Genomic DNA, 16131 nt, shown 5'->3' with positions numbered 1-16131 from the left:
TACTGCTGCAGACAAAAACCGATCTGGACGACCAAGAATCACAAGCATCACCGATGATAACAGTATCTATAGAATTGCAAGAAAAAAACCCTAAATACTCAGCCAAAGAGATTGCACAAGAAGTGAACTTGGCTCTAAAAAATCATATCTCAAGACAAACTGTAAATAGAAGATTGATTGATCGAAAACTTTGTTGCAAAGTTGCTGCCAGAAAACCACTGCTTAAACCAACAGATCGGTTAAAACGTATCAAATTTTGTAGAGCTATTTTGAAAATGACTAATTATGAACTAAGAAGAATAATATTCAGTGACGAATCCAACTTTACAGTTATTAACCGAAAGAACAGAGTGATTATCCGAAGACACTATAATGAGATGTTTCGTAGTCGCTTCATTGTGCCGCGACTACAAGGTAGTGGAGGTTCGGTAGGCATATGAGGTTGCATCACTTATGACGGCCCAGGTCTCTGCTACTTATACAATGGTCGTATGGATCAACATAAGTATATCAAAACGCTTGAAAATCATTTAATCCCGACTAGAGACATCTTTTTTAGCAATGAGTCAGAGTGGCAGTTTCAACAAGATAACGCTCCTTGTCACAAGGCGAAAACGGTGACTATTTGGTTTCAAGAAAACAGCATTAAGGTACTTCAGTGGCCAGCTAGATCACCTGACCTTAATCTAATCGAAAATGTATGGACTGTACTGGACCGCAAACTCACTAAAGCTCCCGTAACATCAGCTGAACATCTTAGGGAAATTTTGAAAGAGTCGTTCGACAGCTTATCAACTGATTATTGCCGAAAACTTTTTGATTCAATTAAAAGAAGATGTGAACTATGCATAAAGAACAAAGATGGACATATCCCTTATTGATCTTGCTATTAAAGCAAACTTAAATCCAGGTGTGCTAAACTTATGAGCAGCTTTTTTTTAATTTTTTTTTATATATTAACTTTGATTAAAGGTATTTAGTGATAGACATTTGTTTTTTTTTAGTTTTTTTTTCTCTTAATGTAATTAAAAAAGCCAAATAAATATGTTTTGGTTTTTAAAAAACCTTGAATTTCTTATTTTTTTACTTTTATTTCATTTTTAAAGAAAAAAACGCAACTTAAATCTAATGTGTGCTAAATTTTTGAGCAGTATTGTATTTTTCATCTGTTAACCTGATGAAGGCAAAAGATTTTGCAGCTCACTTATCTTCCTAACAACTCTCAATCAGTTGAACGTGCTGTAAAGTCTGTTACCGAAGCCTCAAAACAAGTTAATGGTCTCAAAAAAAGGCACAACTTTATTCTTACTAAAGATCAGAGTAGAAAAGAAAATCACAGAAGTGTTAACAAAACCAATTATTTTATTCCAAAATATGAAAAGTTATAAGTTACAGTTATTTATTTAAAATGCTCTATTGTTTTTGGTTTGCCGGGATCTTCGCCGAGAAAATATGGAGGAAGGGGCTCATATGTAAAGAACATTGATTTCTCGAGGAGAATTTTTTATTTCTTATTTTTCTTAATAGAATAAAGAAAGTGAAATATTTTAGTGCGCCATCTTTCTTTGGTTTGGGGCGCTTTAAACAATATTAGGGAATGGTGCCACGAATCCTAACGCGGCCCTTACCTCTAAAAAATACCCCAAAGTAACAATTGTTTTGTATACTGATGATTATTAATTTTGTAAAACTGATGTTTTGATTTCATCAGATCAATGTCTTATGTCTCATAATATTATTACTTTAAACATACTAATCAGGTTTTGATCTGAGATGTGGCATATTCAGCGCCTTAACTCTATTGTTTTAAGGGTGGCAGCTTAGAATATCATAAATCCTATATATTACATTTCTGAGCAAGTTTTTGAAATAAGCTTTATTTAACTAAAGTTTCTGTATCTGAACCATAATCCTCAATTTTGTCAATTTTTTGCTGTTTTTAAATATTGAAGCCCAATTCAGTTTTTGAAATTACGATTGGTTTTGTACATAGAACCTTCCACACCAATACCAAATTTTGTTTTCAAAAAATTTTGCTTCATGGAATTGCCCTAATATATATATATATATATATATATATATATATATATATATATATATATATATATATATATATATATATATATATATATATATATATATATATATATACATATATATATATATATATATATACATATATATATATATGTATTGTATTTTCTTGTTTAAATTCAAGTCAAGTTCAACTCCACAGGCACCACCAAGACCAGCAAGTAAATCATTGCCATCTTTTAGAAGTATTGTGCCTGATGAAATTGAGGATTTTGTAAAAGCTAACAATATTTCATCCTTTGATGATTTATGTAAAAAGGTAATGTCTAAATCTATATTTTTTTCTTTTTCAATAATATCAAATATCTATGAAAACTGTTTACATCGTCAATCTGCTGATACATTAGACATTCTGCTGATACATTAGACATTCTGCTGATACATTAGACCATTTGGGTGTTCCAAAGTTTATTTTAAAGATTTATCTTTTGATAGCTACAACTGTGGTATTAAGTGCATCATAAAACCTCTTTCTTACAATCATAAAAATACTATTGACTGTATTAGTTTTCTCCATGCTGCAATACACTATCTGAATTCTTTATCAATTGATCACAAAAAAAGTATTATCATTGAACAGATGTTAAGCAGGAACTCCTTAGTGTTTATTGGTGAAAAAAAATAATCTCCTGATATGGTTGCCAGGGCATTCTACTAATTGATGAAATTTATGTTGAACCACAGTTAACATATCAAGGAGGTAAACTTTTTGGTAAATCTGTTAACTCCCCAAATGACTTGGCAAAAACAGTTTTGGGTTTAATGATTTGTTCTTTGTTTGTTGGAGCACAGTTTTTGTATAAAGCATTACCAGTAACAGGTTTAGATGCTAAATTTTAGAATGATCAAACAATCCTAACGATTGAAATAATAAAAAACTGTGGTGAATCTGTTGTTGTAAAAAGTTTTTTGAAATTTTAATCTCCGTAATACTTGGTGCACTAATGATAATATTTTTCTTCTTTACGATATTGTTCATTTAATAAAATCTATTCGCAATAATTGGCTCACAGAAAAATCTCAAGAGCTATGTTTTACTTATAAAGGTGTTTCAAGAACTACAAAATGGTCAGATCTTAAAAAACTTTTTCAATTTGAAAAAGATACTATTGTAAAACTGTCTAAACTAAATGAAACTGCAATTTTTCCTAAACCAATTGAACGTCAAAATGTGTCAACTTGTTTAAGAGTATTTTGTGATGAGACTGAAGCTGCTTTAAAAACTCATTTATCGATAATAAATGTTGATGACACTACAGTCTTTTTTTTCATCTGTTTTTATCAAATTTTTTAAAATTGTTAATGTTAAAGAAGTTTATGAAAATGTTTGTACTACAGATGAAATCGTACTGTTTTTTCATCAAACAATGATGAACGATTGAACATTCTCTTAAATTTAACTGATATGGTCGAAAAAAGGGCATCTGAAATACACGGTCAAAGAATAAAAAACTTAACCGAAGATACTTCTCGTGGTCATAGTCTATAGAAATATACCCTGGTCTGGAAGCTATTGTTTCATTCTTTTGTTTTCCGAGTTTTTAAAAAAAGTCACGTGATCAATGTAGCTGCAAAACAAATATTTAAATGGCCAACGCCTTAAGTTACTCTCAACAAAATACACTAGAAATCTTAGTTAATTTCTTAAATAGCGACGATTTTGAAGAAGAAATTGAAATAGAAATTGAAGACACAGGTTCAGAGGTAAAAATCATATATCAAAAATAAATTTAAATCTTGTTTTTTTACAGTTTTAAACAAATCAAGTGTGTTAAAATTACTTATGTTAAATTACTTTCTTATGTTATGAGTATTATGTTTTCTTTAGATTTCTGACCAATTAAATCAGCTTTGTCTTCAATGTTCAAAGTCATATAAAACTAAAGGAGGTCTCAAAAGACACATACGATCAAAACATATGACTAATGAAATTTCTTGTATCAGCATTGAAGATATTGATTCATTAATTACACATGCCAAAAAAAAGATATTAAATACATCCTATTATCCCAATGATTTAACGGAACCTATTAAAAAATATAATTTTGTTGTAACTGATCACTTTTATGTTAAAACTAAAAAGTATTTTATTGAACTTTGTAAGTCTGGTGATGTAGAAAGATATTTTTCTAAAATATATGCAGACTTTGTTCTTGGTGCAGAATCCTACTTTTCTGGATTGCAAAAGCCTTATTGCACTCTTTTTGCAACCAAATATGTGGATAAACTAATATCACATTCAAAAAATGTAAAAGAGTTTGGTAATAAAGAACCCATTCAAGTTAACCCAATTACAGAGTCTGAAATGGATGCTTTTCAATTTTTAGCTGGTTATGTGGTTAAAAAGTTTTTAAAAAAATATAAAAATAGCAAATACTTTAAAAACTATCAATCTCTTATCTTGTTACTAGAAAGTATGCTAACCAATGATATAAAACAAAAGTTAATTGATGTGCAAAACAGAGGAGGATTATCAGCTGTTAACAAAAACAGCATTTATTTATTAAAGTCGAGGAAAGTTTTCGAATAAAAATTGGTATTTATAGCATTAAAAAAATTGACATTCCAAAAATTACAAATGAATTATTAAGGAGTGAAGAAATATTATGCTATTATAATAGTCATTGCGATGCTTCAGGAATAGTTGTGGAGAAAGAATTAAAAAAAAATTTACTAGAAAATATGATGCAATTATATTGTAGAGTGCGCTCCTTTTCATTAGCAAAGGACATTACAGAAAAGCATAAAAAGTATTTAAAAGTGGAAAAGTCTAAGGGACTTAGAAACAATATAAAAAAGGCGACAGAAACTTATAATATATATTAAATAAAGTATTTTAATTACAAATGTAGAATAAATAATATACCAGATAAATATATATGTAATTATAAATATGTAATTAAATATTTTATGACATACAACTCATTAAATAAATTTTCTTCCAAATGTATGGTTATTTTTAATTTTGGGTATATATATATATATACATATATATATATATATATACATATATATATATATATATATATATATATATATATATATATATATATATATATATATATATATATATATATATATATATATATATGTATGTAAAAGTGAAGTATCTATCTATCTATCTATATATATACTACTATTGACATTGTATATATTATAAATATATAACTATTGATATTGTATAGTGTATATATTATATATACTACTATTAATATTGTATATTGTGATATGATTTGCAAGAGTTCTGTTTACTTAAAAAAGTTATTTTCTTTTTTGTATTAACTCATCATCAACTTTATCCCATGATATGTATCTTTTTTGTTTGCCTCTAGTGTTACCTGTTACAGGAACAACTGACCTTTGCATTCTTATAGCATTAGACTGATAACCAAATTGATAAACATTTGGATTTTCGTTTCTGCGACCCATACTTCGGTGTCGTCCAAAATATTCTTCAGCAACATCTTGGTTAAACTTCTCTGTTAACTCTTCCCCTACCACAAGCCGCTGACAGCGGCTTTTGTTTTTTAATTATTTTGACCATAAGCCGTTGGTAGCGGCTTTCTGATGTGCTTCATTATTTATCATGTTTTGAACATCAGTACTAATTTATGACTCATTTTACTGATTTATTCAAAAAGTGTACTTAATTCTCTGCATTATTAAAAAAAAGTAACAGTCATATTGTATAAATTATAACAAGATATTTTATTACGAAGTTTGTGGTTTTTTTAAACCGCTATCAAAATGAAGTCGTCGAAAAGTAACCTATAGTGCCAATGAAGCTTCTAAAATAATGCTTGAATGGTTAAATGAAGATCATGGTGAATCAGAAAGTGAGTCTGAGTGTAGTTCTAGCTCAGAAGATTTAGAATATTCAATTATGGAAGAAACTGTCTCGTCCCCTTTGATTATCAAAGGCGAGACTTCTTCCACAGAAGCTGCTCCTATAAATAAAAGAAAAAGAAAGTTTAACGGTGGTATATCTGCTAATTGTGAAAATGTTGATTCATGGGTACTTCTTGGAGAAGATTACAACGATAGTCCAACACATTCGTTTAGATTTTGTCCTAATAATAAACCTGGAGTCAATGCAAATCTCAATGAAAACTCAACTATTTTAGACTGTTTTAAAGAACTTTTTAGTGACAAAATTCAAGATGAATTAGTTGGATTTATTAATTCTTTTGCCTCTTACAAAATGCAGATAAATAGTCAGTGTTTAAGTTCATCAATATTTTTTTCTTGGACCCCAATTAATAAATATGATCTTGTTAAGTTTATTGGTGTCATGAGGTGATCTTTTAACCTTCAAATGTTTGTGATGATATAAACATTTTCTCTTTTTCACTATCGGAAAAACCTTGTCTTGTTAAGATACTTTGCCTCCATTTTTCAAAATATTATAAGAAGCAGTTTTTTAACCAACAAAATCTTGGATCACTAATGCTTGTAAAAGGTTTTAAAAAATCTTTACGCTTGTTGGTTCCTTCAGATTGATTACGAATATTCAGGCAATCAAAAAAAACTGTCCATATAATAGCAAAGTTCTGCTGTGGCATGCATTTCTTGCGGATAATAAGAAAAAATAACATTTGAAACAGATTTGCTCAAAATCTGACATGCTAAATTAACTCTCATAATTGAATAGGGGTTAAGATCAACATGTGCCATAGTTAACTTTGGTATCAGTTTCAATCCTCTACTCAATTCATCAGCAACAAGTTTTTTAATGTGAGCCCAACAAATTTCTTTCCCATTATTCCACAATAATCTTGATTTCTTTCCATTTCCTAACAGAATATTCATTTTATGAATAGAAAACTATTTCTTTAAAAAAATAATTATAGATAAATGACTAAAAATTTGCTTACTCGAATTAAATATACAGTTCCTTAACGTCTTCATCAAATGGGGAGCATCTGCAAAAAACCAAATATATCTTTAAGGGTGCATAAATGTTCATGGTGCGATACACTAAATCTTCATCAATACAGTTATCCATGTTTTTCATGCATTTTATAAAATTTTCGATTTGCAGATGCACCGTCAGAAACACATGCTACAACAGATAATTTACAAATAACTTCAAGAACTAATACTGCTTCCCAAAATGTTTTGAAAATCTGACTGGCATTTCTATCTGTAGTTGCAAAAATTGCTAAAGCGTATTTCAAATCTGAAGATAACCCTTGAACATAGTATACAAAAACATGTTTTGCTAGCTCGTTCTAATCAGGAAAACTACAATAATTTATATCTGGATCTCCAAGATCAACATATCCAATTAGGTCACCAGAATGTTTATTAAATACTAATTCAGATTGAATTTTAATTTCATCAAATGATAATACAACAAATCTCTGATGATCTTTTAGCTTAGATGATGTTTTTATTAGTTCTTCTATAATTTTGGAGTTATAACCAGCAGAAGGTTTAATTGCATTTTTGTAATCCCTTTAAGTCCTGGAACTAGGAAGGGTTAAAATATTAAATGTTCTTTGTTCATCATAAGCTGATGCAGATTTTATGCAAAGTGACAAACAAAATCTTATAATCATAGGATGATACTTGACTGCATTTGGATGACAACAGGCAGCTTTTTTTTGTTCATTCTAAAAAAGTTTCATGAAAGGTGTATATTTTTCTGCATTTGATTCCATAACAATTGCAATATCTTTTTTTAATTCTTCACCAATTACAATGCTTTTATTCAATATATCATTTTGCATATTGCACTGAGCAAACTGAAGTGTAACATTTAATCTTGCTTTTTCAAACTCTTATTTCATAATAAAGTTTTCACAAGCTATACATTGATTCTGTCCTTTAACACAAACAAAACAGTCAGATGATCTCAAATAAGTCTTTAATTCAGGTGGAGAACCATCAATAACGTGATTAAAATTGGTTTTACATGACACTGTATGTAACAGCAAATCAGGAGAACTAATGTTTCTAATACTATCACATATATCATAAGACAAAAGTTTTTGCAGAAGCAAAGAAATTGTTATATTTTTTAGAGATCTTGAATGTAATTTATATGGCTCAGTGCAGATTGGTAAAGACCAACCAAAAACAATGCATGAATAATCTAAACTTGTGTCAACAAACACTTCAAACTTTGATGATAAAAACGGATTTTCTATGTGCTTAAACAGAATTGTTTCATCAAAAATACTAATTTCCCATTCATTCAACTTTAACTTTCGAATACGTATTTTAAATTCTTCAAAAGTATTGTATACAGGCTTGTTGGCATTTTTATTTATTGTTGCTATATCTTTAACTATATTTAAGTGCCTTCTTTCAGTTGGTTTAGTAGTTGGATGTGATTTAACAGGTAAATTTAAGGTAGGAACAACACTAAGTTGTAATATTTTTCTTCCAGTCTCTAAAAAGAGACAACAGAACAGGTAAGTCTTTTTACATAAGTAAATTTTAACTTAATGTTGTAAATGACAAGTAGTCATTTACATCATTGAGTTAAAAATAATTATATATACATATATATATTAATATATATATATAGTTGTACTAACTAGTTGCATGTTGTTTCATGGATCTATTTAATACCAAAATGAATACAAAAGTTGCCTTGGCTATTTGGTTTGTAAATTAGACTTAAGACAAGTTTAAATTATTTAACGAAGTGCACCAACGAGAAGGTAAGCCATAGGACTTTGCACTCCATTTCTAAAATGATATACATTTTATCTATAATGATAATTATAATTACAATGCGATACCATTATATATTACTCATGCATAATAATATAAAGTATTGCCATGAAAATTAGGTGCTCACTTGTAAATTCTATATCTTCTGGAGAAGAGTGTTTCTCACAAAAATAAACATTTCCTTTTGTTATTCTTTCTTTTAATAATCCATCTAATGGACGGTAAATAGCAAGAAAATCAATCAACTTTTTCCTCCAAATGGTATGGCATTCATCTTTTCTTGTAGATATTTGAAATAGTCCAATACACTTGTATTTATTTGTATCTGAGACTGTGCACTGTGGAAGACAGCAATTTCTACCTGGCATTGCTTTTTTTTTTTTTTTTACAAATACCGTTACTTAAGTTTAAATCTAGTTCTAAAAAGGACTGTTTAATTAAATTTTAAGTGAAACTTCCTTGATATGTCTTTTAACATTCACTAACCGGAATTACTTAAAATATATTAGTTATATGTAGTTCTAAAAAGGACTGTTTAAATAAATTATAATTGAAAATTCTTTGATATATCTTTTAAAATTCACTTCGACGGCTGATTTGTTTTGCAACTACATTGAACACGTGACCGAAAAAATAAAACAATAGCTTCCAGACCAGGGTATATTTCTATAGACTATGTCGTGGTTTTTCCCATAAGTGTCGTGGAATGGTTGAACTAGTAAAATATTTACTAATTACAAGTCATAAGAATGTTTGTTTTGGACATTTTAATAGTGACTCTATTGAGAAAGCATTTGGAAAACTTCGACAAGGATCAGGTGGTACCTGTTTTATCAATGTTCAGTAATTATTGGAAAAAAATGACTTAAAAAAAAAAAAACTTTGCTTAAATATTGGACTCATAGCTAATGATATAGAAGTTTCATTAAGTCATTTGTGTGGCAAATGTAATTATGTAATGCATGATGATACTTTGTTGAATGTTTTTCATAATCTTCCTATAGTTAAAAGCGATTTGTCTAAAGAAATGAAAATGTCTTTGGTTAATATTGCTGGCAATGTTAGTAGAGAAGATCCCCCAGTTTAAGATACATCATTTTGTTTTTACCAATTTGGTGAGTATATCAGAGATTTATCATGGTGGGTTAACTTTGCCTGGTGATAATATCTGCCATTGGATATTTTATTTGTACGTTTTATTTCACCATCTTTACAAATGTATTTGTCGTGTTAGCTTATCCTAAAAGCTTTTTGATGGTATCCGAATTTATTGATTTAGTAGTTTCAAAAAAAACATTGTAGAATCCTAGCCAATATATTTATTAGCAATTATTGCCATCTTTATTCCCCGCAATCTTCAAAGGAACCCAAAATGAAAATATTGAAACTATCTTAAACGTGATATATATATATTGTCTTTTTAACTAATTGCAGTTTTATTTTGAAAAGTTGTTTTTTTTTTTTTTCCCTTAAAGTTGTTCAAGCTTTTAGAAATATAAAAAGTGAGTCTTTACTATGTTATAATGAAATGCGGCTGGTTTGCATTTAAGGGGCAACTACCCTCAAATTTTTTCAAAAATTGGATTTTTTTTTCTAATAATTGAGCAAAATTTTATGTAGATTTTGAATCTGCAAAAAAATTTATAGATTTCTTTATAAGTTTTTGTTTAATTTATGTTTTTTTGATCACAAGAGAAAAACATTTGCATAGCAACGCGTTGCTATGGGGTGAATATTTTGTTGGTAAACTTATCCTGGAGTACTGTTTCAAATATATGTTTTGATTTAAATCTTCTTTGCTAAATAATATTCTGTTCCTTATTGTATTCAAACATAGGCTATTTACAATTGCGATTTTATCAAGTTTGTTGTTCATTTTGCCAATATCAAAGCTAATTTATCCTACAGCAGAAACAAAAAAATATAAAATAATCCTATGGATCTTTTGGATGATTTAGATATTATTAGACACATAAAAATGAATGATAGAGTAAAGCAGAGGACAAAGTACCACAAAAAAAGAAGAGTATTTAATGTGCAGAAAAATAAAAATGCATGTAATGTAAGTGGATGTGAGTTAAATGACAGTAATGTTTTAGGTGCATCTGCTAAGAAAGTAAAATTCATTACAAATATACCAAGTAAAAACATTAAAAAAATTAGTGGTTACAGAGTTATAGACACTGAAATTTTATCTAAAGTTCTTTCACTGTTAATGTGCCCTCAATGTGAACACTGTGCACTGTACCTTGGTTGGTCACCATGAAAAAAAGAAAGGTCTAGCATCGTTGCTATATTTGAATTGTACTACACCATCTTGTGATTATAAACATGAATTTTATACATCAGATAATTGTGATAAAGGGTTTGATATTAACTACAGGACAATATATGCAATGAGAGTATTAGGACATAGTCATACTGGAATTGAAAAATTTACTCAGCTCATGAGTATGCCCAAACCCATGACACCCAAAAAATATACAAAAATAACAACAAAAATAAAAAACGTTGTGAAAAGTGTTGCAAACGAAACAATCTTAGTGCTGCAACTGAAATAAAAGGAAATGTAACTGGTGAAGATATTGTTGATGTTGGTGTATCATGCGATGGATCGCGGCAGAAAGGAGGATATCAGTCAATGAATGGTGTTTTTACCGCAATTTTAATAGATAGTGGAAAAATAATTGATGTTGAACCTATGAACAATTCATGTAAAGCATGCTGTATGAAGGAAAAATTAAGAAAATCAAATCCTGATGCATATGCTAATTGGAAAAACAAACATATTTGCTTGTACAATTATCAAGGTACAGCTGGTGGTATGGAATCTGTTGGTGCAGTGAGAGTTTTTAAACGTTCCATTGAAAAGCACAAGTTGAGATATACTGAATTTCTTGGTGATGGGGATAGTAAATCGCATCTTTCTATCAAAGATCTATATCCAAACATAAAGGTAAAAAAGTTTGAGTGTGTAGGACATTTCCAAAAACGAGTTGGTACTCGCTTACGCAAGTTAAAAAAAAGTCTTAAGGGTCTAGGGTGGTCGTGGTCGACTAACCAATGCAGTTATTGATCGCTTGCAAAATTTTTTTGGTGTAGCTATCCAGAGCAATAAAAATGACTTGATTAAAATGAAAAAAGCAGTATTAGCAAGCCTTTTCCATTTAGCATCTTCTAAGGAAAATAACTATCACATTTACTGCCCTACTGGAGGCGATAGTTGGTGCAAATTCAACATTGATAAAGCTAAGTCTTCTTCCGTATACAAACCTGGACCAGGAATTCCTGTTGATATTATTCTCAAAATCAAGCCAATATATGCTGATTTAAGTAAAGATTCTGAATTAGTAAAGTGTCTGCATGGCAAAACCCAGATTTTCAATGAGAGTTTTAATAATTTAATATGGAAAAGATTACCAAAAGGTAATTTGGTTGGTTTAGCCAGTTTAGAGTTGGGAGTGTATGATGCTGTTGCAAATTTTAACATTAATATGAAGTCTGTTATTTTAATTTAAGAAAAACTAAATATGAAACCAGGACATTTTACTTTAGCTGGTTGCAGACTCATAAACAAAAAACGAATTAATCTATCATCATTTAAATCGAGTGAAAGTTTTAAGATTAAACGAAAGTTGTTACGACATCAACCATTGTCAAAGAATGATCACCAAAAGTCAATAGTAAAGTCCAAGGAATATTATGAATCTGGTAGTTTTTAAAATATTCTTTTAAAAAGTAATTTTTTTAAAAAAATATTTATCGAATGAACAATAATTTATGATTTTATTTTTTGTTTTGCGTTTTCTGAGAATTTGCTTTTTTAAAACGTCGGTAAAAAAATCTTGAATAGTATACATGCTGTCATGATGAATTTTTCAGAGATTCTTCATTTTGCCAATATTTATGATATGATCGGAGTAGAATTTCTAATATGACTTAAAACTTTGAGTTATTAAGTTTTTTTCTTTGCATTTTGACCCTTTTTTGAAAAACCTAATTTGTCTGTAGCCTTATATGGAGAAAAAATATTTATTCAAAAAATCTGCTTCGTTCATATCACAAATTCAGATATTTAGAACAGTTCTGCAAAACTTCATTGACACTCCTTAACTTACAGGGCTTTATCTTTTTACGGCTTAAACACAGTTTTTGTGGTATTTTCAGCTATTTCTTGGTTACCATAGCAACGAGCAACAATTTTATGTGTTTTTTGGTATTTTTAATGTCAGTATAATATTTCCAATATGACTAAAAAGAAAATTACTTTATATGTGTAGTTTTGAAATTTGAGGGTAGTTGCCCTATGTATATGATATTTGAAATATCCTTATTTTATATAATATAGTAAAAATAGCATTTTTTTTACTATATTTAGTATAGTCTTTTTATATTTTATATTTATATAGACTATATTTAATATATTCTTTTTATGACTTTTTATATAATATAATATAGTAAAAATAGCATTTTGTTACAATATTATGTTATACAAAAATTGTAAAATGTAATATAATATTACATTATACAATCTTTGTGTAATATAATAACAAAATATTATTTTTACTATACTATATTATATAAACAGGCAAATCTAGGCAACTGAATAATAACTTATATATATATAAATTACAGTATGCGACAAAAGTGTTTACATGTTTTTGAAAAATATTCTTTTTTAAAATAAATGATTGAAATACATGTTTATATATCAATATATATATACCAAAATAAAGGTAATTCATTGTAGTTTCATGTTTTGAGCCTGAATTTAAATGAATGAGAAGTGTTTATAGCAAATTATTTATTGAAACAAAATGTCAGATGTAAACAGTTTTGTTGCGATTTATGCTATTATTAATTTTAATGCGAAATTAATACTTTGTGTAGCCTCCACGACTTCTAATGACTGCTGCAATTCTCGCAGGCATGCTACCAATCAACTTCTTGCATTCTTCAACAGTTATCGAACTGCAGACATACTCAACTCGTTCCCATAATTCTTGTCGACTGGCTGCTCTTGTTTCATAATTATAAACTCGATTCTTCACAATAGACCAAAGATTCTCGATCGGGACTTTGCGCAGGTCACTCTAGAATCTTAAATTTCTTCGAATTTAGGAATTCTAATGTAATTTTTGCCTTGTGCTTTGAATCATTGTCTTGCATAAAAAGTGTCGAACGAATTTGCTTTCGCCATCCTCGTAAACTAGACAAATAGCCATTGTTTAAAATGTCAATATAATGTTTCGCGTCCATTATTCCATCAATTTTTACGATTTTACCAACACCAGACGAAGAGAAACATCCCCAAAACAACAACTTTCCGCCGCCATATTTTACTGTTGGAATAAAGTCACGATCAGAAATTCCTTCTCCAGCTTTTTTCTATACATATCGAATGCCATCAGAGCCAATCAAGTTAATCTTGCTTTCGGCTGTCCAAATCACCTTACTCCACTCAGCAAAAGTCCAGTTTTCATACTTCTTTGCAAATTCCAATCGTTGTTTACGATGTTTCGGTGTTAGTATTGGTTTCTTGATCTTCTTTTTTGCCTTGAATCCAATTCTCTTGAGTTCTCTCTGCACTGTTCGAGTACTTACCACTGTACCTTGAGCATTATTTAATTGTTTCTTTACATCGTGTGCTGATTTTGCTTTATTTGTCATGATTAATCTAGAAATTGTTCTCTGATCTCGAGTAGTGAAAATTTTCTTGCGTCCATTTTTGTTGCATTTCTCCTCTATATCGTTTCGCTTCTTAATTTTATAGACTAAACAATAAGATATATTAAGTTTTCGTCCTGTCTCACGAAGAGACAATCCTGATTTAAGCTTCTGAACAGCTAAATTTTCAATTTCTTTCAACACTTTCTTCATTCTTTCAATTATAATTTTTCTGTTGTTTACATTACGAATTTTAAGTTTAAATAAACCGTTTATTACTAATTGAGATATGTTTTATTTAAACAAATTAAAAATATAGCCACAAAGTATTAAATTCGCATTAAAATTAATAATAGCATAAATCGCGACAAAACTGTTTACATCTGACATTTTGTTTCAATAAATAATTTGCTATAAACACTTCTCATTCATTTAAATTCAGGCTCAAAACATGAAACTACAATGAATTACCTTTATTTTGGTATATATATATTGATATATAAACATGTATTTCAATCATTTATTTTAAAAAAGAATATTTTTCAAAAACATGTAAACACTTTTGTCGCATACTGTATCTGTTTATAGAATTTATAGATTATCATGCTTCTTTGCAATTTCTGTGAGTTTGTAACTTCTTCCTTGACAAATTATGTCCAACACAACACATTACACAGTTGTGTATATGACATTCCATGTGGAGTTGAAGGATGCAAATGGAAATTCAGAACTTTAGGAGGTTTTACGACTCATATATATAGATTTCATGATCAAACCAATAACGGAAAACTGCTTAGTAAATTTGAAAACATTGAAATGACAGGAGTTGTTCTGTTTTAACTTGCAAAATTGAACTTCCTTTCCACAAATTATTAGCACATTTGAAATCACATGCTAAAAACAGAGTTTTAGTAACTTGTCCATATGAAGGATGTAAGCAACAATATAAAGTTAGGTCTTCCTTCACAGCACATTTATCAAGGTATCATCGGATTGATAGGCAACTGGGTTATTTTAATCAAATAATTCCAGCTTCAGAAATTATATCCAATCCAAATGATCATCCATTTATAAATGAAAACATTGATAGAATTGAATTTCACACTAATGATGTGATTCACAACATAGCTTTGTTTTTCTTAAAATTGCAGTGTCAGTATCACATTCCTTCAACAACAGTTCAGTATATTGCAGAAGAAATTTTTATTTTAAATACAATAAACCAACATCAAACTAAATACATATTAATGAAGGACTTGTCAAATAGTATCCCTGATAAAGAATTACATGATGTTATGCACCAAGTGAGAAATAGAGATGCTATTGCAATTGGGTTATCAAAAGAAAAGGGTTTGTTAAGATCAGCTTATATAAAAAAAAATACTTTAAAAATAATTTGGATTTTGTTGAACCATTAGAGATTTCTTTAGGATGAAATGAACATGGTTTGGAATGTCACGCATATTATATTCCAATAAAAGAAACTTTACAAAAGTTATGTACCAATTCTGAGTTTATTTCTTTAATCAAGCAACAGCCACGTGCAACCTTAGATATGTATTCAGATTATTTTCATGGTGAAGCATTTTGTAACAATCTATTTTTTCAGAAGTATCCTAATTCTTTACATCTGTTTTTATATCAAGATACTTTTGAATTAGTCAATCCCCTGGGCTCAGCAAGAAT

At 29.0% G+C, this 16131-nt stretch overlaps 4 pseudogenes; 3 read left to right on the top strand and 1 right to left on the bottom strand.

Annotated features, from left to right (window-relative positions):
* The first annotated feature begins 3576 nt into the window (after positions 1 to 3576).
* On the top strand, positions 3577 to 4998 carry LOC149888066 (uncharacterized; annotated as a pseudogene).
* A 272-nt stretch (positions 4999 to 5270) lies between these two features.
* On the bottom strand, positions 5271 to 9146 carry LOC149888065 (uncharacterized; annotated as a pseudogene).
* A 1544-nt stretch (positions 9147 to 10690) lies between these two features.
* Positions 10691 to 12500, top strand: LOC149888064 (uncharacterized; annotated as a pseudogene).
* A 2548-nt stretch (positions 12501 to 15048) lies between these two features.
* LOC149888063 (uncharacterized) lies at positions 15049 to 16026 on the top strand (annotated as a pseudogene).
* Positions 16027 to 16131: the final 105 nt, after the last annotated feature.

This window comes from Hydra viridissima, unplaced genomic scaffold, assembly GCF_058129835.1.
Source record: "Hydra viridissima isolate aposymbiotic clone 2 unplaced genomic scaffold, HvirCarnegie_v1 scaffold_5, whole genome shotgun sequence".
NCBI lineage: Eukaryota > Metazoa > Cnidaria > Hydrozoa > Anthoathecata > Hydridae > Hydra > Hydra viridissima.
Note: the sequence above shows the minus strand (reverse complement) of the source record. Positions and strands in the feature narration are given on the sequence as shown.